The sequence below is a fragment of the Puma concolor genome, chromosome B2 (assembly GCF_028749965.1).
Source record: "Puma concolor isolate L17-30 chromosome B2, mPumCon1.1.hap2, whole genome shotgun sequence".
Taxonomy (NCBI): Eukaryota; Metazoa; Chordata; class Mammalia; order Carnivora; family Felidae; genus Puma; species Puma concolor.
In genome coordinates, this window is record NC_141671.1 from 129506308 (window position 1) to 129534052 (window position 27745).

Consider the following 27745-nt stretch of genomic DNA (forward strand, 5'->3'; position numbering starts at 1 on the left):
TCTAGCCTTACTCAGGTTGGAGGCAGTTAAAGGCATGCACATGCTTCAGTTTGTCCCTCTCAGTTCAAATCTGTATTTGCTGTAAAAGCAGGTCAAGCTTTTTCCAACCTGTCATCTGTTCAGACCTACAGCAACTTTATGCTCACCAGCAGACACAGCAGTGTTAAGTCTTCCCTAGGATTATTCAGTAGCTTCCACGATTATACGATTCTTTTACTAAGTAAACCCTATATTTCATATTACTCACGTTTGTATACTTCTCTGGTCAAACCCTAACCAATACATCAGGCAAGCCAGTTAAATCAGGTTTTAGAACGTGCTTACTCTACATAAAGTCAGGGCTCCAATACTGTGTTTTGATAGTCTTTTACGTAAGATTTTCCATGTTTCCCTCCCCAAAACAGCTTTCTTTAATCTTAATGAGAAATTCAAGAAATAGTTACTGGATGAGGACATAAATATGTGGGGAAATTAATTAAATATGGACATATCATTCTTCAAACATCCGGAAGTATATATTCCATAAGAATGTTACTATTCTCTAATATTTTTTGGCCATATAAACTACCCTGGGTTTATCTAGAGTGGGATTTACAGAAATTGATACATAATAAAAATATCAAAATGTTTTATGGTTATAAAAAAGCTAATAACTCCATTAATTAACCATACACTTTTTATGTGGAAAGAGGAAGATTTACAGTAATTGTACAGATAAATTAACAATGTCCCCAACATTCCACATAAGCTTACCATAAACTAACTTTGTTGAAAGAATGTCTCTTTCCTGCAAATTTAAAGAGCATAAATAATACAGTATCTCAGATGAGGTGAACATTTGAACTGGGTCTTGAATAACAGATGTTTTCTGGTACACAAAGGACAAATAAGGGATATAGAGATAGAAGTAGCACCATAAAGGAATGGGGACACAAAAGAGCATACAATGTACAAGGAATTGTGACCAGCCTGATTGTGCTAGGGCTGCTCAGATTTGTGCTTTAAATAGAGAATTCTGAAGTGGATGGGGAAAATAAACTGGAAGTGAGAATCTGAGAATGGTCATTGGTTTGCAAGCTTAGCCATTAATAGTTCATGAAAGAGGCATTTTATATCACGAGCTTGAGATTCCCACAGGACTGAGAAAAAGATATCTAGTGAGCTGATTTACATCTATATTTAAAGATCAATTGAAAGGATGGCTTAAAAATTGATCCATTACTAACATTTTGATTAAATCGATCAATCCAGCATTTGGGGAATCACAAGTTAGAATAAGAAATACATACACCTTTTTAAAATGGATTTGGGGGAGATGTCTTATATTCAATTAATTTCTAAGCTTAAGATGAATGATAAATAAATGTTTAAGTCAATCCCCAAATAAAGTTAATACATAAAAATACAAAGTTATCTGAATAACAGCTTCTTTAACAGTAAAAGCGTAATATTTTCTCTGAGAATGTATCTTTAGATAACCCTGGGGTCCCAGATTGCTTTTAGTTCTCTAAGATTAAGTTCTTAATGTCTCATAGATCTCTACTAAGATTATAACTATTCTTCTCTCTATGCTGGTGGAAGAAAAATATAGTCAAATTCCTTGGGGGATATGATCTAATCACAGCGGAAACATGGCATCTGAGAAACTATTTCTCATAGACCAATATTGGCTCAATACACACAAGTTATTATTTCACTGGAAAGATGCTTTCATGGGAGAATCAAAGGTAGTTTTAATTTTAATACTAGTTCTATGCCCCTCTTTTTGAAACAGTTTCAAATATCCCTTGCATTGTGTACCTTAACACACACACACACACACACACACACACACACACAGATAGATTGAAAAGTATATAGTGAGCATTTTGTTTCCAAAAAATATTTTAGAGCAATAACTCCTTATTGGAATAAAGCAAAATTGAATTGTAATGCATTAATTTGAATTCAAAGATAGAAACCACCTAACATATAGATTGATACTATGGCAAAAGGAAGTAAACCTAAAATTTAAGAGATTTATTTAAGATTGAGGGGAAATTCTCAAGTTACCAAGAAGTGAAATATTAAGAATAATTATGGAAACTTCTTCAGAAAACTTAGGAAATAGACTGATTTACATTTCCTTTGTATGTTCCTGGCTATAAACACACGGTAGGAAAAAAAAAAAAAAAATATATATATATATATATATATATATATATATATATATATAATCTCTATATCCCACACCCCACAGGACCAACAAATCAAGGAATCTCTGTAGATAAATTATAGATTAAAACACATTTTCTTATGTGAAAATAATGAGGATATTTTTGCTACGATATTTTAGAAAATTGAAGAAATCTAAACATACTACAATATTACAAAACCAACTTCAAAAGAATAACATTCAGATAGTTTCAGGACAGCACTCCTGAAACAAAGATTTCATAGTCCTGAATGAAGTAATTTTGAAATGCTTTTTGGAGGATACACTTAAATTCTGTATTTTTTTTTTGGTATCAAAACAAAACATTGATTAATTCTGTATTATTTAGTATTTGTGAACATCATACATTTTTTAGCCTAGAAGATCTATAAATAAAAATATGTTGCTACTCTGTTCAAAATATTTTCAGTGCATTGATTAAAAACTTTAATTAGGGGGCGCCTGGGTGGCGCAGTCGGTTAAGCGTCCGACTTCAGCCAGGTCACGATCTCGCGATCCGTGAGTTCGAGCCCCGCGTCAGGCTCTGGGCTGATGGCTCAGAGCCTGGAGCCTGTTTCTGATTCTGTGTCTCCCTCTCTCTCTGCCCCTCCCCCATTCATGCTCTGTCTCTCTCTGTCCCAAAAATAAATAAACGTTGAAAAAAAAAATTAAAAAAAAAAAAAAAACTTTAATTAGTAACCTACTTCTTCTAATAGTAGCATAAAGATAGCTGACCAATTTTCTTCTACAGAAATCAAATATAAAACTAGACTAAACTGTCCACAAGTGACTATTCAGAGCACTGGGGCTGGGGGGAAAGTAAACAACAAATCTAGAAGTGTTTACTCTAGAAGAGCTGTTACTTCGTCAGGCAGGAATTATCGCAAATCTGTGCCATTCTTGCCATATGAGAAGGGCTGGAGAGCCCTGTTGAAATATAATTCAAGTGGAACCAAAAAATTTGCTCAAATTCGAGCAGGTTCCTCAAATTCAGATTCAGCCCATCATCAGATCTTATGGACTTATGGTGGCTGACTACGGTGCACAGAAAAGAGGAGACTTTAGGGAATCAGACTTGAAAAAAACTGAACAGGGACATCAGTGACTACACAGAGTGAGAGAGATATTCTGCTGTTGGAGTCCTTGCAAACAAAAATCAATAAACTTAAAAAAAACTTAAAGAGAAGGCAGAGTCTTTACAAAGCATAACCTACAACATAGTTTTCAACAAAAAATTATTAAAAAAGCAAAAACAAACAAAAAAATATGAGGTCACTCATACTCAAGAAGAAAAACAAGTCATTAGAAACAGATCCAATGTGAGCGCATAAATAGGACTGAGCACACAAGTAAGTTCTTTAAATCTACTGTTTTAAATATTTTAAATAATTAAAGGAAGAATATTTTAATACTAATGGAAATACACTAAGAATGATGAAACAACATCCTAGAGTCAAAATGAATAATAATAATTAAAACAAAACTTCCCTACATATTTTAAATAGCATTTTGGAGGTGGCAGAAGAAAGAATCCCTGAATTGGAAGATATATTAACATTAATTATTTAATATAAAATCAGAGAGAAAAAAATATTGGATGAAAAGTGTATATTCACTTATATATTCACTATCTCACCCCCCCAATCAATCAATCAATCAATAAAACAAATAACAGAAAGTAGTGAAATGACAAGGTGAAATGATTCTCTCTCTCTCTCTCTCTCTCTCTCTCTCTCTCTCTCTCTCTCACACACACACACACACACACACACACACAGAATAATACCAACTGTCAACTAATACTTCTATATTCAGCAAAATTACTTTTCATAAATGAAGATACAATACAGATAGTTCTTGATTTTAAAGGTAATAAACTGAGAGAATTATAGAAGACCTGTTCTACAGAAATTAGAAAAGAAAGCTGTTTAGACTGAGGGAAAATGACACTAGGTTGTAATCAGCTAGACAGGAAGAAATAAAGAGCACTAGGAAGGGTAAATATAAGGGAAATGCTCAAATATTGATATATATTATTTTATTTTTCTCTTGACTTCTAAAATCCATATAACTGTTTAAGCCAAAAAGTGCACATGCATACACGCATGCACACACACACACACACACACACACACAGAGAAATGTGCGTTTGCACATCCATACACACACACATGTCAGCAGAAAGAGCAGACAAGGAAATGGAGCTATTCTGAGAAAAAGCTGTCGTATTTTAACCAATGTAAGTCAATAACAAGAAATAGGTTATGATAATTTAAAGATATATTTGCAAACATTATGGCAACCACTAGAAAGCTAAAACTAGGAACAAGACAAGGAAATCTACTCTTATGCTACTTTTCAACATTTGAAAGGAGGTTCTAGCCAATAAAATAAACAAAGAAAATAATTAAAAGTCATACAATTGAAAAAGAAGAAGGGACAATGTCTTCGTTCACAGTTGGTATAATATTGTATGTAGAAAATCCTAAGCACTTTACAAAAGAGCTCCTTAAATTAAAGGTGAACTTAGTGAAGTCACTATTAATATGTGGATTCAATTATATTTTCATGTACTGTTAACTCAAAAATGAAATTTTACAAAAAATTCTATTTAAAAATTATAAGAAATTAATAAAACTTTGCTAAGAGAAAGTAAAGAAAATCTAAGTGGTCAATCATATCTTTTTCATGTACTGGAATACTCAATCTTGTTAAAAAAGCAATTTTCCCCAAATTTATATACAGGTTAAATATTTTCCCTATCAAAATCCTGGGTTTTTTTATTATTATTTCTATTAAGTTTATTTATTTATTTTGAGAGAGAGAGAGAGAGAGAGAGCATGAACAGGGGAGGAGAAGATAGAGAAGGAGAGAGAGAGAGATAATCCTAAGCAGGCTCTGCGCTGTCAGCACAGAGTCTGACTCGGGGCTTGAACTCAGGAACCATGAGATCATGACCTGAACGGAAGTCAAGAGCCTGTCACTTAACTGAATGAGCCACCCAGGGGCCACAAAATCCTAGATGTTATTGAGAAAGTGACACGTTGATTTCCTATTTATATGGAAATCTAAAAAATCTACAGTAGCCAAAACAAATTTGGAAAAGTAGTACAAAGTTGGAAAACTTATATTACATGATTTCAAAATGTATTATAAAGCTTTGGGGCTCTGTAATGCTCAAGACAGTGTGATATTAGTATAAGAATAGACATGTATTCTTATACACGATAAGATAGGTGAAAAGAACACATTAAAAGAGTCAGATATTGACCCAAAGACATATGGTCAATTGATTATCCACAAAAGTACAAAGGCAAATTAATAGGGAAATATTTTTAATAAGCAGTGTTAAACAATAGGTTCCACAAATGGCAAAAAAAGGAAGAAAGAAAGAAAGAAAGAAAGAAAGAAAGAAAGAAAGAAAAGAAAAAGTCTTAGCTCTTCACACACTATATAAAATAATTACCTCATAATGGATCATAGCCATAAAATGTATTAACTAAAAATATAAAGCTTCTAGAACAAAACACGAGAATTATTTTCTGTTTTGGGGTTATGCAGAACTTTCTTAAATAGAAACAAAATCTGGAACTATAAATGGAAATACTGATACATTGTTCAAATAATAAAAAATAATGAAAGCGTTAAAAAATTGGATAACTACATGTTAAAATAATAACCATCAAAAATTAACAATGTTTGGGGGCGCCTGGGTGGCGCAGTCGGTTAAGCGTCCGACTTCAGCCAGGTCACGATCTCGCGGTCCGTGAGTTCGAGCCCCGCGTCGGGCTCTGGGCTGATGGCTCAGAGCCTGGAGCCTGTTTCCGATTCTGTGTCTCCCTCTCTCTCTGCCCCTCCCCCGTTCATGCTCTGTCTCTCTCTGTCCCAAAAATAAAACGTTGAAAAATAAATAAAAAAATAAAAAAAAAAATTAACAATGTTTGAAGTTAGAAAGACACGATTAATAAAATGAAGATGCAAGCCACAGACTCAGAGAATATGTTTTCATAATACAAATTTCATAAGTACTTGTATCAAAAATACATTAAAATTCTTACAACTCAATGATAAGACAAAAAAACAATAAATAAATAGGCAGATGATTTAACCCTACACATAATCAAAAGAGATACTTCAAGTATTGTGCCCATAAGAACATTAAAAAGATGCTCAGAAGCACTAGTTATTAGGAAAATTCAAATTAAAATCACAATGTGATATCAATACACACCCACTAAAATGGCTAAGATAAAGAGGACTGATTTTACCAAGTGGAATGGAGCACATGGAAAAACTGAACCTCTAAAACATTGCTATTGGGGATATAAAATGGATAGTGTGGTAGTGTGTGTGTGTGTGTGTGTGTGTGTGTGTGTGTGTGTGTGTGTTTAAAGCAAAGCATGCACTTATATAGGACCAGACAACTCCTGGTCCTATAAAAACATATGTCCTGGACATAAAAACATATGTCCACAGAAAGACCTGTATGTGAATGCTCAAAGCAACATTATTCATAATAGTTCAGAATTACAACAAAATAAATTTGTTTCAACTAGAGAATGAGCAAAATAAAATACATATGTGTACTCACAAGTACTTCTGAACACACAAAAACATCAATGCATCTCAAAAAATACAATGTTAGAAAATAAGCTAGATACAAAAGACTACATGCTATATAATTTCATTCATGTAAAATTTCTGAAAAAGAAAAAAAAATGTAGCATTCACATACACACACACACACTCAACATTATAACTGGGAACGGACTGTGAACAGTGATTGATTGCAACAGACATGAAGGAATTTGGGGGTAATGGATATGTCCTAAATTGGTTTTTGGCAAATTATCATCATTGTATAAAATTATGATATTTATGATTAACACTGGTGAATTTTATGGTGTGTAAACTGTACTTATGAAAGGTGTCCAAAAAGAAACATTTATCAGTGTACTAATATAAAATAATATGAAAAGTGGAAGTATGTGTACAAAGTTACTATATTCAGTGGTATAGAAGAAAAGAGTAAATTCGTTTAGGAGACAGATATCTCAAGTACTCAGACTTCAAAAAAAATTTAAATGATTAAAAAATAATATCTTCTGGCTTATTTAATGACTATGAAATCATGAACATTAGTGAAACTCCCCAAAGCCAAAATAATTTTGTATCCAGAACTGGAGGAGAATAATAAATGCAAATTGCCTACTTTGTCTTTAACTGCTTGCATCACTAATATGTATTTAGGGCAGACATCATTATTCTTGAACACTGGGGAAAAAAGAAAGGATAAAGAACACTTTACAGGTGATAAAACATACATATCTGTCATGCTTAGCATTATAAAAAATGAGGTATCTTTCATGTGAAAACTTCAAAGGCAAAAGGAGCTATACTCATCACTTGTAAATATTTTAAAGGATTTTAAAAGATATATTTTTATAAATTGCCAGACATGTTTCTACATTCAGAAACTTAGTATGTTGAACTTTAATGCAGTTTGATAAATATTGTTAAATTTAAGCATTTATATAATGAATGAAATAATCTGGAGCTCTAGAGATACATAGGACTCTACAGTGTCCCCCACCTCCCACCCAATGATGCCAAGTGTTACTAGTATTAGTAACCATCTTGTAGGTTTTCTATGTCTTTCAACCATATCAGCTTCTACCCTTCAGGATTGTTAGGTGTCTGCCTACAGCTGCCCTCCCTTTTGAGACCTTGACCACATAGCCCTTTTATAATTTATGGTCCACCTAAACTCCGAAGGACCCTAACACTTGTCATTTACGTTTGTTAATTTCCCACTGATAGCATGTAAGCTGTAATTCAGGACTTGAGGGACGATCCTATGAAAAATGTACAGAATATTAGTATACGGAATTAATGACATTAAATTTGCTAATTAAGGGGTTTATTATCTTCATTCTGGCTTATTCATAAAGGAATATGTTTGTTAAGTGCCCACTATGCTTCAGATGCTAGCATTTTCTCTTATTCAGCAGTGGGATTTGGAAAAGTGTCCATGTGATACATGCATAATGGAAACCTAAAATTTCCTCATCTGTATGTTTTGTGTCAAAATAACTTCAATAGCTAATAAAACATGTTGAATAGCTTGACTTGAAAACATATGAAACTACATCTAATCAAATTAAACTAAATTTTTATTTGCATTTATATCAAATAGCACTGTATATTTAATTCACTATTCAAGAAATAAAAAAGAAATAAAAATGGACATAAATATATATACACTTAAAGCTAAGTGAAAACACCACACATATGTTCAGATGTAGCTTTAATTACCCACAAACTGAATAGTCCAGATTCCACTTCAATCTTATCTAAATTTTGTAGCCTTTAGTGGAAAATTGCGTGGGTAGTTTTCATTGCCTGCAGACACAGGGCAATGAGAGCATTGCCGAAGCATTTTTTGAAACCATATACACGTAGAAATTACAGCAAGGAAGGAGGAAGCTTCTTTTGCATGTAAGAACAGCCAAAATGCCTCTTTGGTACTGACTTGAAAGGAAAATTATTCTGAGGCACCTAGAAGTAATATCTCACAGGATAATCTCAAATGAGATACAATTTGTGAATGCTTTTTAAATTGGAAGGAAGTACAGCACACAAAATTTCACTATACTTTGCTAATAATTGTTCATTAATATATATAATTTTTATTTACTTTAAACCAGTCATTAAAATAAACATTATACTTCTTATCTTAGAAAATGGATTGGTGACAATATTATAACTAAAAGAGAAGGATAATAGACTAGGTTAGAGTAGAAATTTAGGTAGCAATTTAAAATTCATATATTAGAAAAGCATGACTGAAAAACAAGGAAAAGCATAGTTAATACTTTTATAAGTATTCTGACAGCCACACATTTTCCTCATGCGAAATGATCTGCCTCTGCCTAATAAATAAAATTTCAATTTTTAAGACATTATTTTCCTCTACATATATTCTTTATGCATGCCTTTTACTTCCAAATAGCTGACTTAAATATAGTTTACTTTGATCTAGAGGAAAAGGAAAGTTGTTAAAGCTGTTTATGATTATTGGACTGGAAAGCATAATTACTTCAGAATCCAATTTGCATTCATCAACTGTATCATTAGGCTCAAACTCTAGCATTTTGGAAATGTGGGTTTTTAAATAAAGAAAAATAAATTTTTAAACGCCTCTCTTTTCAAATAGTAAGCCTATATAAATTACAAAATCAAGTTTTGCTTAATTTTCCTTTTGCCTTTTACATATAATCTCATAGTAGGAAAAGCCATCTAAGCAAATATCCATCAAAATGAGGAATCAGTTTCAAAAGGCCCTTTGGCAATAGAACATTTGGCTATATAGGAACCCCTATTGTGGGGAAGTAACTTCTTCAGCAATTTAAATGAGTGTACATTAGCTCTTTTTGTAACACAGTTTTCTTGTACTATGGGATGAAATCTGCACTTTGCTATATCCAGAAAGAAATATTATTTTCCCTAACCACAGCCCTGCCAACATTTAGACAGCTACATCTTTTGAACATATTCTTTCTTCTCCCAACTAAACAACTGTCAGATTTATAACAACTCATCAGATGCCACAAATAATAGTTTCTTCAAAATGCAGTGACCTTGTTTTGGGTGGATTCTGGTTTGTTCATCCTCCTTGCTCTATTTTCTAAGGAGTCTTCTAATTTAAGATACTGTGTGTCCAGTGAACTCAATACAGAATCTTACCCCAGTTAATCAAAGATACATAAAGACAGGGAAAACTACAGATAGGGACCATTGTAATGTGGAACAAAAGAAAGATAACAGGCCCTAGAATACCACAATAAATGCCATAGTTTTGAAAACAATTGAATGATAAACATTTAAAATTAGAAATATGTAGCATTCAAATTGTGCTTCAATAAAAGGTGATAAAGGCAAATGAGATTATTGTGCATAATAACAAAGGCAACAAGAAGAAATAAAAAAGATGGGTAAAGTTTTAAAATTGTGTGTGCGTGTGTATGTGTGTGTATGTTTGTGTGTACAAATTATGAGATTTGCTTTAAGCAAGTGGTTCAGGCTGTTATGGGGTCTGATAAGTCTGAAATCTGTAAGCAGGCCAGTGGATTGAAAAGTCAAGAAGGATTTTTATGTTAGTCTTAAGGCAAAATTCCTTCTCCAAGGAACTAGTTTTTGATCAGAAGAACTTCAACTGATTGGATGAGGTCCACCTACATTATCAAGGTTCATCCTCTTTGCTTAAAGTTAACAGATTGTAGACATCAATCACATCTACAAAATAGTTTCACAATACCTTTATTAGTGTTTGACCAAACAACTAGGCATAGTAGTCTAGCCATGTTTACACATACATTTTAACCATCACACTTACAAAGTTAAACAGTCTTACCACATGATTCGGCAATCATGCTCCTACAAATTTACCCAACTTATATGAAAATGTATGTGCACACAAAACCTGTGTATGAATAGTCATAGTAGCTTTATATACAACTGCCATACCTGGAAACAACAAAGATGTCTTTTTTTTTTTTTTTATTTTTTTTTCAACTTTTTTTTTTTTTTTTTTTTTTTTTTTTTTGGGACAGAGAGAAACAGAGCATGAACGGGGGAGGGGCAGAGAGAGAGGGAGACACAGCATCGGAAACAGGCTCCAAGCTCCGAGCCATCAGCCCAGAGCCTGACACGGGGCTCGAACTCACGGACCGCGAGATCGTGAACTGGCTGAAGTCGGACGCTTAACCGACTGCGCCACCCAGGCGCCCCAACAAAGATGTCTTTAATAGCTAAATGGACAAACTATGGTATACCCATACAATGAAATATTATTCAGTGATTAAAAAAAAAAAGATCCCTCAACCCATTAAAAAAAACACGAATGAATTAAAGAATCTTAAATGCAAACTGGTGCAGCCATTCTGGAAAACAGTATGGGGGTTCCCCCAAAAATTAAAAATACAACTACCCTATGACTCAGCAATTGCACTACTAGGTATTTATCCAAAGGATACAGAAATGCTGATTTGAAGGGGCACATGCACCCCAAAGTTTATAGCAGCACTATCAACAATAGCCAAATTATAGAAAGAGCCCAAATGTCCATCAACTGATGAATGGATAAAGAAGATGTTGTATACATACATACACACATACATACATATATACATACATACATACATAAACACACTCATACACACATACACACACACACACACACACACATACACACACACAATGGAATATTACTGGGCAATCAAAAAGAATAAAACATTGCTATTTGCAACAATGTAGATGGAACCAGAGTCTATTATGCTCAGCAAATCAGTCAGAGAAAGACAAATATCACATCATTTCACTCATATCTGGAATTTAAGAAGCAAAACAGATGAACATAGGGGACAGGAAGAAAAACAAAAATAAAAACAGAGAGGAAGGAAAACCATAAGAGACTCTTAAATACAGAGAACAAACTGATGGTTGCTGGAGGGGATTGCTGGGGGGTAGATAAGTTAAATGGGTGAAGGGTGTTAAGAAGGGCACTTGTTGGGATGAGCACTGGGTGTTATATGTAAGTGATGAATCAGTGGCATCTACTCCTGAAACTAATACTACACTGTATGTTAACTAACTTGAATTTAAATAAATAAATAACAAATAATCTTAAATGAATATTTCTACATGAAAGAAGTCAGTCTGAAAAAGTAATATACTATATGATTTCAATTACAGTTTTTCGTTATTATTCAAAGATTCCCTATTTATGAATTCACCAACTTGCTAAAATTTACTTGTAACTCCAAAATCAACAGTTGTGGTAATTCTGCAGTTATTCAAACATATGTGCATATTCAGTAAAAAACTTAGTCACTCGACATGCATGTTCCCAGCTGATGTTGGATGGGGCCACATTCTGCTTTCCTGTTTAGCTCTAATAAGTATCCTGACCACATCCATTTGGTGCCACTTTATTTTTAAAATATATTTTTGTGCTTTTTGTTCACAATTTTACTATTTAAAATGGCCCTCCAATATAGCACTGATGTGCTGTTTGGTATTAAATAAAGACTCTTTATAAACTGAAATGCACAGAACACAAGGTTATGTATAGACTGGGAGACCAAAGTGTTGTGACAAGGGGCTTGCAAGAATCTAACTCTCCTTGTCCCCTAGGCACAGTGGTCCAGTACTCATAAGTCTACTGTCTCCAGTGATTTGTAAAGACATTAACTACCATTAATGTTAAGACTTGACTATATATGGAAAAGCAAAACTACAGAGAAAGTAAACAGGGAAGTTCTGGCTGTGTCTGTAGGAGGAAAGGAGGGGGTTAAATAGGTGATGCACAGAGGAAGTTTTAGGGCGGTGAAACTTCCTGTATGATATTGCAATGGTAGATGTATGACACTATGAATTGCCCAAATCCACATAACTTTGTAGCATGAAGAGTTAATCTTAATATGTGCAAATTTAAGGAAAATAATTTCAAGATCAGGAAATTTTAGGAGAGAATGTGGCAAGAAAATATTAAGTGTATTATAAATATATAAAAGTACCTTGTTGAAAACAAAAAGTACCTTGTTGAACAGTGTAGGTGTAAAAGGTGCTGACCTAAGTGACTTTGGAAATGAGTGAACTCTACAAGATTAAAGGCAGAGGAACTGGACATAAGTACTGTATTCAAACTGATGAAGTCCGCCCAAGGGCTACATGTTTACAATTCTTAGATCATTATATATGTGTATGGGAACTGGCCAAATAAAGAAATGGACCACTGATAATGGGGTCAAGTATCTCAGTCTTGGAGCAGGAAGTAACACACAATAAGTGGAAAATACTAGAAAAATCCAGTAGTAATGGATTAGAGTTGGAGACATCATTGTGAACTCATGTTTAGCTATATTATATTAACATAGATACAGATGGTTACATACAGAAATATTTATGTGCACATGCATGAGTTAATCCACACCTATTGATTCCCTTACCTGTCAGTTAAGAGGACTTAGAAGGACACTTCAGTAGCAGCAAAGGGCATACCTCACATCCACAGGTTGGTTTCTAAAACTTTTCTTCAATAAAAGGTAATAGAGCCCCTTGGAGAAATGGTTGATTTTAGACTTAGGGCAGGAAAAAGAGAGGAGCTTGGAGCTTCCTGTAGTGCCAATAAAGTATGTACTCAAAAAAACAAACTTAAGAAATATTAAGAAAATAAACTTAAGAAAACCCCTAATGAATAGAATATGTCCACAAGACACATGAGCTCCTAGTGGGCAAGGTTGGAATACACTAAGCAATTGAATCAAAGTGATGTTCATTTAAAACCTAAGCCCTTACTGAGATAAACAACTGAGTTAACAAATGCAGAAAAAAAAAATCTCATGTGAAAATAAATTCCAAATAATTTATGTAAATTCTCTGCCCTTAAGGACATGGAACATAATTCTCCTTTTAACTGTGTGCTATGCAACAGTGAGTTCCTTCCAAAGAATATAGTATGGAAAGGAAGACAGAAAGCGTCATTTGGAGGGGAGGAAGTTAATAGACTCCTCATGATTAATATGACATGATGCTATGAAATGACACTTTACCTTTGTGGTCTTTCTCCCCAGAACACATCTGCCTTATCCAATAACAGACAGATACTAAGTGAAGGACATCCTCTAAAATACATGACCACTATTACTCAAACCTGTCTAAGTCATCAAAAACAAAGTTGAGTGAAATATTTAAAGTATTGGGGAAAAAAGTCCACTAACCTAGAATTATGCACCCTGATAAAATATTCTTCGAAAGTAAAGAAGAAATAGACTTTCTCAGAAAAACAAAAATTAAGGGAATCTGTTGCCAGTGACTTGCCTTATAAGAAATGCTAAAAGAAGTTCTTTAGAGAGAAGAAAAGTAAAAAAGTTAGAAACATGGGTCTACATAAAGACAGGAAAAGCAAACATTATTTTCAATGTATTATCTCTTTACTAAAATCTTCAATGGCTGAATTGACCTCAGGATAAAATAAAAACCTATTACCCTTCAAAGCAAAGTTCTCCAAAATCTGGCTTCCCCCAACTTACTCAATAAAAAGTATCCCTAATAATGGATTGAGTCTGGCTTTGTTGTTCTCACTAGTTTTTAAATAAAACAAAACAAACAAAAAGGAAGAATATCTAAGAGGATATAAAAAAATAAAATAAACATTTCTATTTTCTTATTTATTTTTTTTTTTTAATTTTTTTTTTCAACGTTTTTTTTTTTATTTACTTTTGGGACAGAGAGAGACAGAGCATGAACGGGGGAGGGGCAGAGAGAGAGGGAGACACAGAATCAGAAACAGGCTCCAGGCTCTGAGCCATCAGCCCAGAGCCCGACGCGGGGCTCGAACTCACGGACCGCGAGATCATGACCTGGCTGAAGTCGGACGCTTAACCGACTGCGCCACCCAGGCGCCCCTCTATTTTCTTATTTTTAATTGACCTAACAGATAATAGTTTACTCAAAATAATAGTAACAACAATGTATTAAATTAGGTATACTTATGTGGCTGTGTGTGTATATATCTATTTATACTTATGTATAAGAAAAATGAATGACAGAAATGATACAAGGAGTAAAGAGATAAGAGGGAAAATTAAGGTTATTTTGTAATTATAAGATACTCATACTACCTGTGAAGCAATATAGTATTATTTGATAGTGGACATAGATTATTTGTAAAAGCATATATACTATGAACTCTAGGACAACCACCAAAAACAATTAAAAAGAAAAATGTACACTGTATATGTTCAAAAAGGAGAAAAAAAATGGACTCACAAAATATTCACTTAAAATCACCAAAGGGAGAAAAGGAGTGGAAGATAAAAACAGACACAAGAACAAAGGCAGAGAAAACAGTAATGAATATTGTAGGCATTAATTCAGTGTATCAATAATCACTTTGAATTTCAATGGTCTAAATGCACTGATTAAAAGACAGCAATTGTCAGCATGGATTAAGAAATAAGGCTCAACTACATACTGTCTACGAGAAGTCCACTTTAAATATAAAGACACAGGTTAAAAGTAAATGAATGAAAATATATCATGCTAACACAAAAAAAGCAGGAATGGCTATAATAGTTTCAAACAAAGCCAACTTCAAAGCAAGAAGGGCATTACATTATTATTAAGGGGGTCAATTCTCCAGGAACAATAGAGTGTCAAATAACATGAAGCAAAAACTAATAGAAATGCAAGGAGAAAAAGATGAATCCACTATCATAGTTGAAGACTTCTAAACCCTCTGTCAGATATAGACAGATCCAGTTGGCAGAAAATCAATCAGTAAGGACATGGTTGAACTCAACACCACCATCAATCAACTGGATATAATTGACTTAGACTATAATATATAGACTACTTCATCCAACAACAGCAGAATACACATTCTTCTCAAGATCACATGGAGCATTCACTAAGAGAGACCACACTCTAGGCCTTAAAACACCTTAACAAATTAAAAATAATAGCAATCATTTAGGTTTTCCACTTGAGTGGCTGCAGCTCCAATTGTAAGATCTGGCCTACAGAACAAATGATCATGGAGATCTTCATGGATGCTGAGGCTTCCTCACATATTTATTTTTCAAGTATTAGTGAAAGGTGTATCTTCTGGATCCTCCTAGTGTGGGAGTATGAATAGTTCTTAAATGACAAATCCACTTTAATATTCCCGTCTCTCTAAGCCTCTGAATCTCTTCCTCCTTGTTAAACCAAGGGAGATCTGCCATTTCCAATTCTCTCACCTTTCAGTTCACATTGCAACCAACCAGACTGTTAGAGGCCTTTCTATCTCCATAAGCTGCAACACTAAAGAAGAATTTCTGTTTACTGGGCCCATATCAATAAATTCAGTCTAATCCAACTTTATGTTCCTTTCATCAATATCCCACACCCTTAGTATCCATTTCCATACACATTCCTCAGATTTATGTTTGTATAAATTAGAAAATTCAAGTAGTTCTTTTGGAGTGTGGTAAACCTCAGCTTGTGTCATGCTTTGTTCTTCACCATTAGGGGTCTGCAGGGACCTATGTCTAGTTACAGATCTAGAAGCATAGAGAGGCAGGGGTGGGTCCTGAGAAATATCAGCATTGTGTCACATGGAACTGCCTCTGGAGAGGCCATTATCACTACCTCATGCAATGCAAGGTAAATTCCCTCAGCTGATGTGGAAAGGTCCATACCACTGGGGATGAAGAGGCCAGGTCTGGGGGGGAAGACCTCTTCCATTGGCCAAAAAAAAAAAAAAAAAAAAAAAAAAACAACAACAACAAAAAAAACCTAATCGTCATTAAGAATCTCAAAGTCCCCTGCTTCATATGAATCTTCCAAAAGTCCCCATCCCAACTCATAGGACCTCATACCTCCCCAAGAAATATCCTCACTTTAACGGCAGACACCTTCTGAGGCTGGGAGCTCAACTTCTGTTGTAATTTAGTCCATTGCAAAATGAAGTACTGAGTTTGATTTTAAGACATTTCAGCCCTGTAGCAAGAGGAGACAAGGCTCTTGTTTAGGGCACATCTAGAAGCTTTTTGTTCATTTATGCAGTGCTTATGCTGGGAAGTGGAATCCTGGAGCACATTTTTTTTTCTTTTTCCACTTTGTCCAGTGACATTAGAAGCAACCAAGCAACATAATTATGTTTCTTAGTCTTCAAAAAATGTTTGAAACTATCATATACATAGTCACTTAGCTCTTTTTTTTCTTACAAATGATTGATTAGGAGGATAAAATGTAGATATTTTGCATATCTTTAACAGTTCACATCATGGACTATCAGTGTTCTCTTTATTACTGGAACTAGAATCATTCACATCTTTATATCTAACCAGATTACAGAGCCAATCCCAGGACCTCAGAACAATTCAGAAAACTCTTCCTTAAAATTCTGTTTTCTCTAGAACCACTCTTGGTACTAAAACTGCTTAGCCGGGGTTCTCCAAAGAAAAAGAACCAATAAGATATAGATAGATAAACAGAAGATAGGGAGGAAGTAAGGTGGGAAGAAGGGAGGTTCAGGAGGGATGGATGGAGGAAGGAAGAGGGAATTTATTACAGGAATTGGCTTCTCTGGTTATTGAAGCTGAGAAGTCCCATGATTTGTCCCTGTGAGCAGAACTGCTGGTGAAGATTTGAGAATCAAAGCAATGGTATAATTCCCAGGCAGAGTCTTAAAGCCCAAAAACCAGGAACACTAATGTCTGAGTGGAGGAGAAATGGTCACCTCAGCTTAAACAGAGAGAAGACTCATCTTCCTTCTGTTTGTTCTATTCAGGAGAACAAGAGAACAATTTCTTCCTCAAGAGAATGGATGATGCCCACCCACACTGGTGAGGGCTTTCTTCTTTATTCAATCTACCGATTCATATACTAATCTCTTCTAAATACACCTTCACAGACACATCCAAAAAGAGTATTTTACCTGTGACCTAGGTAATCCTTAGCCCAGTCAAGTAGACACATAAAATTAAACATTGCACCATACCATCTGCCAATGGCACTCCCCATTATTTATCGAAAAAATTAAAAACATGTCCACACAAAACCTGTGCACAGATGCCACAGCAACTTTACTCATAATTGCCAAAACTTGGATGCAACCAAAATGTCCTTCAGTAGGTGAAGAGACAAATAAAATGTGGAATATCCAAACAATGGGATATTATTCAGCACTCAAAAGAATTTAGTTATCAAGTCATGAAAAAACAAGTAAGAAACTTAAATGAATATTATTGAGTAAAAGATGCTTGTCTAAAAAGACGACATAGTGTACAATTTCAATTATATGACGTACTGGAAAAAGCAAAACAATGGAGACAGTAAAAAGATCAGTGGTTGCTAGGGGTTGGAGAGAGGAACAGATGAATAGATGTGGCACAGAAGATTTTTAAGGAAGTGAAACTACTTTATGATACTACAATGGTGGATAGATATGTCATAATTCATTTGTCCAAACCCACAGAATAAACAACACTTCTATATTACATTAGAGTGACGCCTAATGTGAACTATGGACTTTGGGTGATAACAATGCACCAATGTAGGTTCATCAATTGTAACAAATATACAACTCTGGTATATCTAGGGGGATGTTTATGGGGGAGGCTACATGAGTGAGCGGCTGGAGATACAGAGAATCTCTGCACTTTCTGCTGAATTTTACTGTGAACCTAAAACTTTTCTAAAAAGTAAAGCCCATTTAAATAAAAGGTCATGTGAGCCAAATATTTCCAGCATAAACTAGACAACAGGCTTATCCCTTTGATATGAAGAATCATATTTAATTTATTTTTAAAATAGTTACAAATTGTTCTTTTTGAAAACCAAAATTTTCATTTTGTGTAATTAAGGAGTCTCTTTAATTCAAAAAGAATCTGGTTATTCAATTTGTTAATTATTTTCAAACTCACAATATTATTATAGGGCAAGCCAGCTATTCGAATTTTACTAAACTTCTATATTCATATAATTATATACACTAGTTTATGATAGTTCTATACACTGTAAGAAGAACATTTAGTATAGCTTCTCGAACTCAAGTGATTCTGAGAAATTTTTGGAAATACTAGTAATACTATCTTCCCTTCATTGTTCGTTATTCTTTGTGACAATGTCTCTTCTAAACATTATAGGCATATACATTTGTATTAGTTAACTATTGCAGCCTAACAAATTACCCTAAAACCTAATGGCTTAAAATAACAACCTTTATTTCTCACAGCATCTATGGGTCAGAAATTCAGGTTTAAATTTTATTGTTCTTCTTTCTCAGATTCTTCTCCAAGACTGCAAACAAGTTTTGGGGACTTGAGTCTCAAGACTCAACCAGAGAAGAATGTGATTTCAAATCTCACTCATGTGGTTGTTGGCAAGACTCAGTTCCTTGTAGACTGTAAGAGTAATTTAATTCCTCATTGGTCATTGCTGGATAAACTTTAGTCCCTTGACATGTTGGCTAAATAGGATCATAGGGCAGTTTATAATATAGCAGTTTGCTTCACTGTAGTGAGCAAGTTGACAAGATCTAGAGAGTACAGGCAAGATGAGAATAATAGTCTATAGTAGCCTTATCTTAGAATTGATTTCCTCTCACTTTGCTTTATTCTGTTTTTAAAAGCATATCAGTAGGTTCAACCTATGCTTATGGAGAGTAGATAACAAAGGGTGTGAATGCCAGGAAGTGGGAATTTTATAAGCTGCCTACACAATGCTTGTTTTCTTCTATCAAACAATAAAATACTACCATATAATATACATTACTATTGGACAAGTATAAGTTTATTGAGCACCCTATTGTCCCTATATGAAAAATCAGTTTGCATAGTTAGATGTCAAAATTTTTTGAATAAAGAATGAATCCCTAGGCAATCATTTATTTTCACATTGACTATTAAAGGCAACTGCCATATGTCATCACCTAAACTGAAAAGGTCATATTTCATACAAAAATAAATGTATTTGGAAACTTTTCCTTATAAGCTGTAGAGTGACACTTAAAATATTTAAGAAGGGAAATGTAGTCCTAAGAGGAACTGATTCACTCGAGCAGACAATATATCTCTTTCATGAAGCTTTCATTAATTTCCTATCTCGGTTAACAGTGTAGTCAAATTGGAGAACCCTAAGTAGAAGCCGCAATCCCTAGAGGTCTCTACTAATTGTGATCCTAAGGCAAATCGTTAAGGCAAACCTCCCTTAATTAGATATATTTCCCAAGTTGGAGGCAGAATACTCAACAACTCTCACGACTGTGGTAAGGATCTTAGCATTGATTTCTTTCTCTTCCACACTCAGTCAATGAAGTAGGACTCCAGTTCAATCAGATGCATTTATTTCTCAATATTGTTAAGTATTCTAAGTAGCAGGCATGAGTTATCTTGAACTTTCCATCAAGAACTATAATTTTCAAAATACACTAATATTTTCATTGATTGGTATAACCCTAATTGTTTTCTTGTACCCAAGCAAGACTCTCTGTCATTCCATTTAAATATAGAGTTAAGCCCAGTACATTTCTTTTATTTTACGGCACTGCAGTAAGGACAAAGAAAAGTACGTGCACATATTTTTAAAATGGTACTTCTATTAAAAAGGACTATTTTATGCAATCACCTAGGGTGAAATAACTCAATATTGGAGAACAGTTTACCAAAATGCCTCACGATTCAATCTCATATATTAGGTGCTGAACTAGAGCCAAATTCACACTGCTCTGCAGTCAGTACATATAAGCAGAAGAATAGTCACTCTTCTGAGATGACAGACTAAATGCCAAATAAACCAGACATGCAACACAGCTAGCTGAATGCAATATCCTCTTACCTTTGTGAAGATGCAATAGCTTTATAATATATGTTTTTCCTAGAGAAACACTAGATTTATTCTCAACATTTAATCCAATTATTTATTTTTTCTCTTAAATCTAGTAGATGTCTTCCTATCTATCCTATACAAATACATTGCTTGTAATCAATCCTATGCTTGTTTACTGTTGGTTAGAGTGTTTCTCTACCACATTCTAATGTTTCCTTCCAGGTGGATGAAGTCCATCGTTATTACAATTCTTTCCATTTTTTTATCCTTTAAGCTTACTTGAAAAGGAGTAACTTAATCTAACGGATGAGTTTTCAAGGAGAAACTTGGTTCAATTATCTCAGGCTTCTCTCTCCACTGCTTCTTGAGAATGAACTTCCCATAGAGAAAGCACATTCTGCTGAGATCCTGACACTATCTTCTACAGGGACAGGCCACCACATCGGAAAGCCTGCAGAGATCCAGCACTATTATAGGTTTTAAGTCTCTTTAATTGTTGGATTCACTATTAACAAGAAGGCCAACTTCCTGCAGATTCAGCACATTATTTAGCATCAGCTTATCAGTAATAAGGATTATGTTACATCCTCTGTTGACTTAAAGTTCTTGTTTTGTGTCTTGTTTATTAGCAGCTCAGATGGAGAAAATATGGTATTATGTATTAGACCCATTTAAACAACAATAATTCCTGTGAAGAGTTACTTTTCATTATATTTTTGTAAGTTATTGCCATCATATTGTAAATTATTAAATTATTTTCTGTAATCACAAACTTGATAAAATTCTTGACAGTTTACCAACTGGTATCATTTTTGTGCTATACAAATACCACATGAACTTGAGCATATATTGATTTACTTCTAGTATTTAGATCTTGGTTTTCTATTTTATTGAATTGATACCAACTTCTAATGATAAAACATAAATGCCATTCTTCTATTGAACTTAATAGGAATGCCTCTAGAGTTTATTACTCAGTATGATCCGTAGCTTTTTTTTGGTTTGAGACAATTTTTTTAATGTTAAGAATATATTCTCCTGGGGTGCCTGGGTGGCTCAGTCGGTTGAGAGGTTGAGCGTCCGACTTCAGCTCAGGTCATGATTTTGCGGTCTGTGAGTTTGAGCCCCGCATCGGGCTCTGTGCTGACAGCTCAGAGCCTGGAGCCAGCTTCGGATTCTGTGTCTCCCTCTTCTCTGTCCCTCCCCCACTCACACTCCGTCACTCTCTGTCTCTCAAAAATGAATAAATGTTAAAAAAAATTTTAATGTAATTATACATATATATGATTAATTGATTAGTTAAAATATTCACACTTTAACATTTCATTTTTAGTGAACCATCATGGAAATTTTGGTGTAACTTTATATATATATATATATATATATATATATATATATATATATATATATATATACACACACACACACACACACATATACATACATATATATACACACACACACACATACAAATATTTTATTTATTTTTTGACAGAGAAAGAGCATGAGTGGAGGAGAGGGGCAGAGAAGAGAGGGAGAGAGTATCAAGCAGACTCCATGCCAAGCAGAGACTGATGCAGGGCTGAATCTCACGACCATGAGATCATGAACTGAGCCAAAATCAAGAGTCAGACATTTAACTGACTGAGCCACCCAGGTGCCCCTTAAAAACTGATATTCAGGACTACCACTCAGTGTATATTTTAAAATAGAAGCCTGAAAACCCTTGAATTTGACATTCATTTCTACAAAATGTGTAACAACATACATGAAACAAAATGCACAAAATGTTTAATTGTGGTTATACTGGATGGTCGCAAGGAAGACATTTCATCCCTATAGACATTAAAAATAAAGTATCATATTAATAGTTTGTAATTATGTTTTATGTATTTTAATATTTTCAAAGGTAATATATAAGTAATATTATTTTTTATTTGACATAACAAAAACAACTAAACTGGATAATAACTTATTTTTGCAGCATCGTGCATGCATTATTGTTATTTATCAAAATCAAGTTTCACAGTAGGCAGTTTTAATTCTGTTTTCAGAGAATACAGAGAAAAAATATGGTGGAGCAGAGATCAAACTGTGGGCTCTGATTCCAGAGTTTGTGTCTTTTTTTTTTTTAATGACATACTTATTCTCATGTATTGCATTGATTCTTTTTCACTCAGGAGAGATGTGATCTCACGTTATCTCATCTGTCTTACTTTCTGATTCTCTGAACTGGCATATAAATGTGAAGCATTTACTATAACTGGCTTGCCATCATTGCCTACAGTTCTTTATTAATGAGTAATAAAAACATTTCTTTGATAATAGTGACTGCTACCATCCACCCCTGTCCCATTTCTTTCCCTCCTTTTTCTGCATGTTAGAAACACGTGTCAGTTAACAGTCTGGGAGGGAAAGAGGCAAACCCTAGACATTAATGGGACAATTATAAGACTTTCTAGCTTGTGCACACCAGGATTCATTGAGTCTGGGGTCAAAGTGAAGAGAATGTTCAAAGTGTCATCCTACCATTTATCAAGCAATCACAATATTATTGAGCAAGTATCATATGGACAAAACTCTGGACAACTGTCTTGTTTCTACTTTAGCTCTACTTGCTGAACTAAAGACAACTTTCCCATGATTCAAAAAGTAATCTATACAACAACTACAGTATGTAAATTATATTTCAATAAGCTGCTTTTAAAAAGAGAAGTAACCTATTATTCAAAATCTTTACTCTTTAACTTTTTTTTCTTTTTAAATAATTGTAGATTCATAGAAAGTTCCAATGACAGTACACAAATCCCACATACTCTTCATTCAGTTTCCCCTATGCTTGTATTCTATATAATGATAGCACAATATTTAAGCCAATAACTGACATTGGTATGTGTGTATCTAGTTCTACATCATATACCATATGAGTATGTTTATAACCACCACCACAATCAAGATAACATTGCATCATAAAAATATCTCCTTTATGCTACTCATATAAAGGCATACTTTCCCCTCACGATCCCAAATTCCTGGCAACCACTAATGCATTCTCCATCATTATAGGTTTAAGTTCTTTAGATGTTTATGTAAGTTGAATTATGAAATATGTGATCTTTTGAGATTGATCGTTTTCACTCAATATCATGCCCTTAAGATGAATCCCAGTTCTTTCATGGGCCAATACTTTTATTGCTGAGTAGTAATGCATGGTATGGATGTACCATGGTCTGTTTAACCATTAACCTACTGAAGGTCGTTTAGGGTGTTCCTAGTTTTTGCTTACTACAAATAAAACTGCTATAAACACTTACCTACATAGATTTATGTGAGTATATATTTGCATATCTCTGGGATAAATGTTCAGGACTGTTATTGCTGAATGACATTGTAGCTGCAGGTTTAGTTTTTGTTTTTGTTTTTTTTTTTTAATTTTTTTTAACGTTTATTTATTTTTGAGACAGAGAGAGACAGAGCATGAACAGGGGAGGGGCAGAGAGAGAGGGAGACACAGAATCTGAAACAGGCTCCAGGCTCTGAGCTGTCAGCACAGAGCCCGACGCAGGGCTCGAACTCACGGACCGTGAGATCATGACCTGAGCCGAAGTCGGACGCTTAACCGACCGAGCCACCCAGGCGCCCCCAGGTTTAGTTTCTTAAAGAGACTGTCAATGTTTTCCAGAGTGGTGTACCACTTTACATTCCTACCAAGAATGTATACAGATTTAGCTGTTTTGAGTTCTTATCAGTATAGCAGTTATCATGCTTTATTTTAGATGTCCTAAAAGATGTGTAGTGAGATCTCATTGGGGTCTTTCTTGGCAATTCTCTAATGACCAGAGATGCTGAGTATCTATTCATGTGCTTATTTGCCAATCCTATATCATTTGCAGTGAAATATTTCTTCACATCTTTTTTGCCCATTTCAAACTGGATTACTTTAACTGTTGAGTCTTGAGAATTCTTTATATTTTCTAGACACTAATCCCTTTTCAGAGAAGTTGGCAAATATTTTATCCTAGTCTGTAGCCTGACTGTTCATCCTTTTTCCAGGGTTTTTCACAGAGCAAAGATTCTTAATTTTTTTGAAATCTTATTTCATGTTACAGATGGTGTAATTAGTATCATGACTTAAGAACTCTTCATAAATCCTAGGTCCCAAAGATTTTTTCCCCTATCTTCTAAAAGTTCTATAATTTACATTCTACATTTAAATATATGATTCATTTTGAATTACTGTTGTGTAAGATGTGCAGGTGAGTCAAGGTTCATTGTTTTGCCTATGGATTTACAATTGCTCCAGCACCATTGTTCAAAGAACCTATCTTTCCACCATTGAATGACTTCACATCTTTGCAAACTTGGTCATATTTATGTAGGGAAATTTATATAGGCATTCTGTTTTTCCATTGACATGTGTGTCTAATGAAGTGTAACAGAATATGGCGCCTTAAAATATGGCGCTTGAACATAAAGATTATTTTAAGCTAAAGATTTTGTTTTTTTTTAATCTCTTTCAATTTCATGTATATCAGTTCTTGAGTTTATTGTTTTATTTTTTCTGCTTTCTTTTCCTCTAATTTTCTTTTTTTTTTTTTTACTTTCTTGAGATAAAGACTTAGAATAATGACTTTTCCCCTTTTCTAAAGTATTTAATGCTATAAATTTCAATCTCAGCATTATTGTAGCTGTGTCCCCTCCAAATTTTGATGTATTTTCATCTTCATTCAGTTCAATGTATTTTTTAAATGTTTATTTGTTTTTGAAAGAGACAGAGACACAGAGAGAGAGAGAGAGCATGCATGCACTCAAGCAGGGACAGAGAATCCGAAGCAGGCTCAGTGCTGACAGCAGTGAGCCTGGCATGGGGCTTGAACTCATGAGCAAGATCATGACCTGACCTGAAGTCGGCCGCTCAACCCACTGAGCCACCCAATCACCCCAGTTCAATGTATTTTTTTAAATTTCCCTTGAGATTTCCTCTTTGCCCATGCATTGTCTATAAGTGTCTTTTTCAGATATTTGGAGATTTTCTGAAAACCTTTCAGTTTTTGATTTATAGTTTAATTCCATTGTGGTAAAAGAACAAGTCTGCATGATTTAAATTCTTTAAATTTGTTGAAGAAATTTGTTGTTTTTGAAAAATTTTGCTTTATGGTTCAGAATATGATCTATATTCGTATGTTTACTCATTATTCTCTTTTTCATTTTACTAGTTTATTTTCTAACCTTTTCTATGGGTTAATTCACCATATTTTACCTTTACCATTGCTTTTGAATTACATTACATATGCTTGATTTATCACAGCCCTCTACTATAGACATTTTACCAGTTCACGTGATGTATAAAATGTTCTCTTTCTTTACATGGCTTTACCCATTCCCATTCATAAAAGAATTATTTTAAATTCCCCATACATTTCCTCCAAATGAATATGTTCTCTATATATTTAGAACCACATGAGATATTTTGATTTTTGCTTCAACTGCCAAATAAAATTTTAAAAACTCAAGAAATAAAGGAAACCTACTGTATGTACTCATATTTTTATTTACTATGTCATTCAGATAGTGTGCTTTCTATTGTTATACTATCAAGTTCACTCATTCTTTTCCCCTGTCCATTCTGCTTTTGAGACCATTCACTGACTCTTTAAAAATTTAAGTTATTTAACTTTTCCAGGTCTAAAATCCCCATTTTATTCTTCTATTGTCTGTTTCTTTGCTGAGACTTTCTGTTTTGAATTTATTTAAAAGATGTTTAGAATTTTAACTGAAGCATTCTTATGATGGCTGCTGTTGAAATCCTTCTGAGAGACTTCTAGTATCTGTTTATCTCAATGTCAGAGTCTGTTGTCTTTTCTCATTAATTTGAGATATTTCTGGTTCTTAGAATAAGGAGTGATCTTTGAGTGAAACACACATTTTAAGTCATCTGTTGTAAGTGATTGTTATTTAAATCTTTTGCCTTAGCGGCTTTTCTCTGACACTGTTCCCACTGGGGGAGGGTGCTGCACTTAGTTACTGCCAAGTGGGGGACTGAGTCCAGGTTCTCCCTTTGGGCTTTGTTGATAGTGGCCTCATTATTACTCCTAGACTGGGGATCAGGATACAGGTTCTTCACTGGGCCTTCACTGCTACCTACCAACTTGGCTGTTTGAGTTTTTACTGTTCCTCACGCAGTCTCCATTAATACCCCATAGGAGAAGGGTGGCCTCACTGCTGCCATCCTTAACTCTCCACTGGACCTCCTCTGATGCCTACTCAGGGAGGAGAGTGAGGAGTGTCTCCCCACCTTTTAGGCTGAGGTGGAAGCCCAGGCTCCCCATATAGCCTCTACCTTGACACTATAGGAGAGTCCTTATAACCATCCAGAGGCGATGAGTGTTCTTGATCTCAACCCTTCCTTCTCTGACAATACTCTGGAACTGGCTATAGCCTAGTGAGGGTGGAAGTTTAAGCTCTCTACTCAGTTTCCTTGGTGAGGGGATTGCCATCTTTATTTCAAATTTACTGGAGTAGAAGTCATTTTTTTGAAGATTTGTGCTTCCCAGGCTGCCTCTTTCTTGGTCCTTTGGCTAAAGAGAATAGGCTTTTCCCTTTTGTTTTCTTTTCTTTTTCTTTTCTTTTCTTTTTTTTCTTTCTTCTTCTTCTCCTTCCCCTTCTTCTTCTCTGCAATTGCTAACATTTCTAGGTCACAGACTTCTCCAGTAACTGCTGTGGGATACATGGAAAAAAAAACAAAAGGAAAGAAAATCCAGGGAACTCACCCCCAGGTTATTCTTCAGATCCTGAAATCCTACTTGGTTTTTTTCTTCTTTTTACCTTTCAGATTGTTCTTATGTTTGTTTTATACGTAATTATCAGGCATTTCAGCAGTACATAGCAGAAGGAGAAGGGAAAGATATCTACTTAATATTCCCAGAAGTAGAGTCTTTTAAGTGTTTTTTTTTCTCTTTGTCTTCATAATAACTACTACTCAGTGGCCACTTTAAGATAGTGATGGAGAAATAATTTATTTTAAAATTACATTTTCATGTAATGTATGCCTCATTTTCCCCATTCTAAGATATTGCATATAATATCAACATATTTAGTCTCCAACTATGCTGTGAATCTAATTTAGAAAAAAAGAAAGATGCCTTTCTCTCTTGGAGCTAATGAACACCCTATACT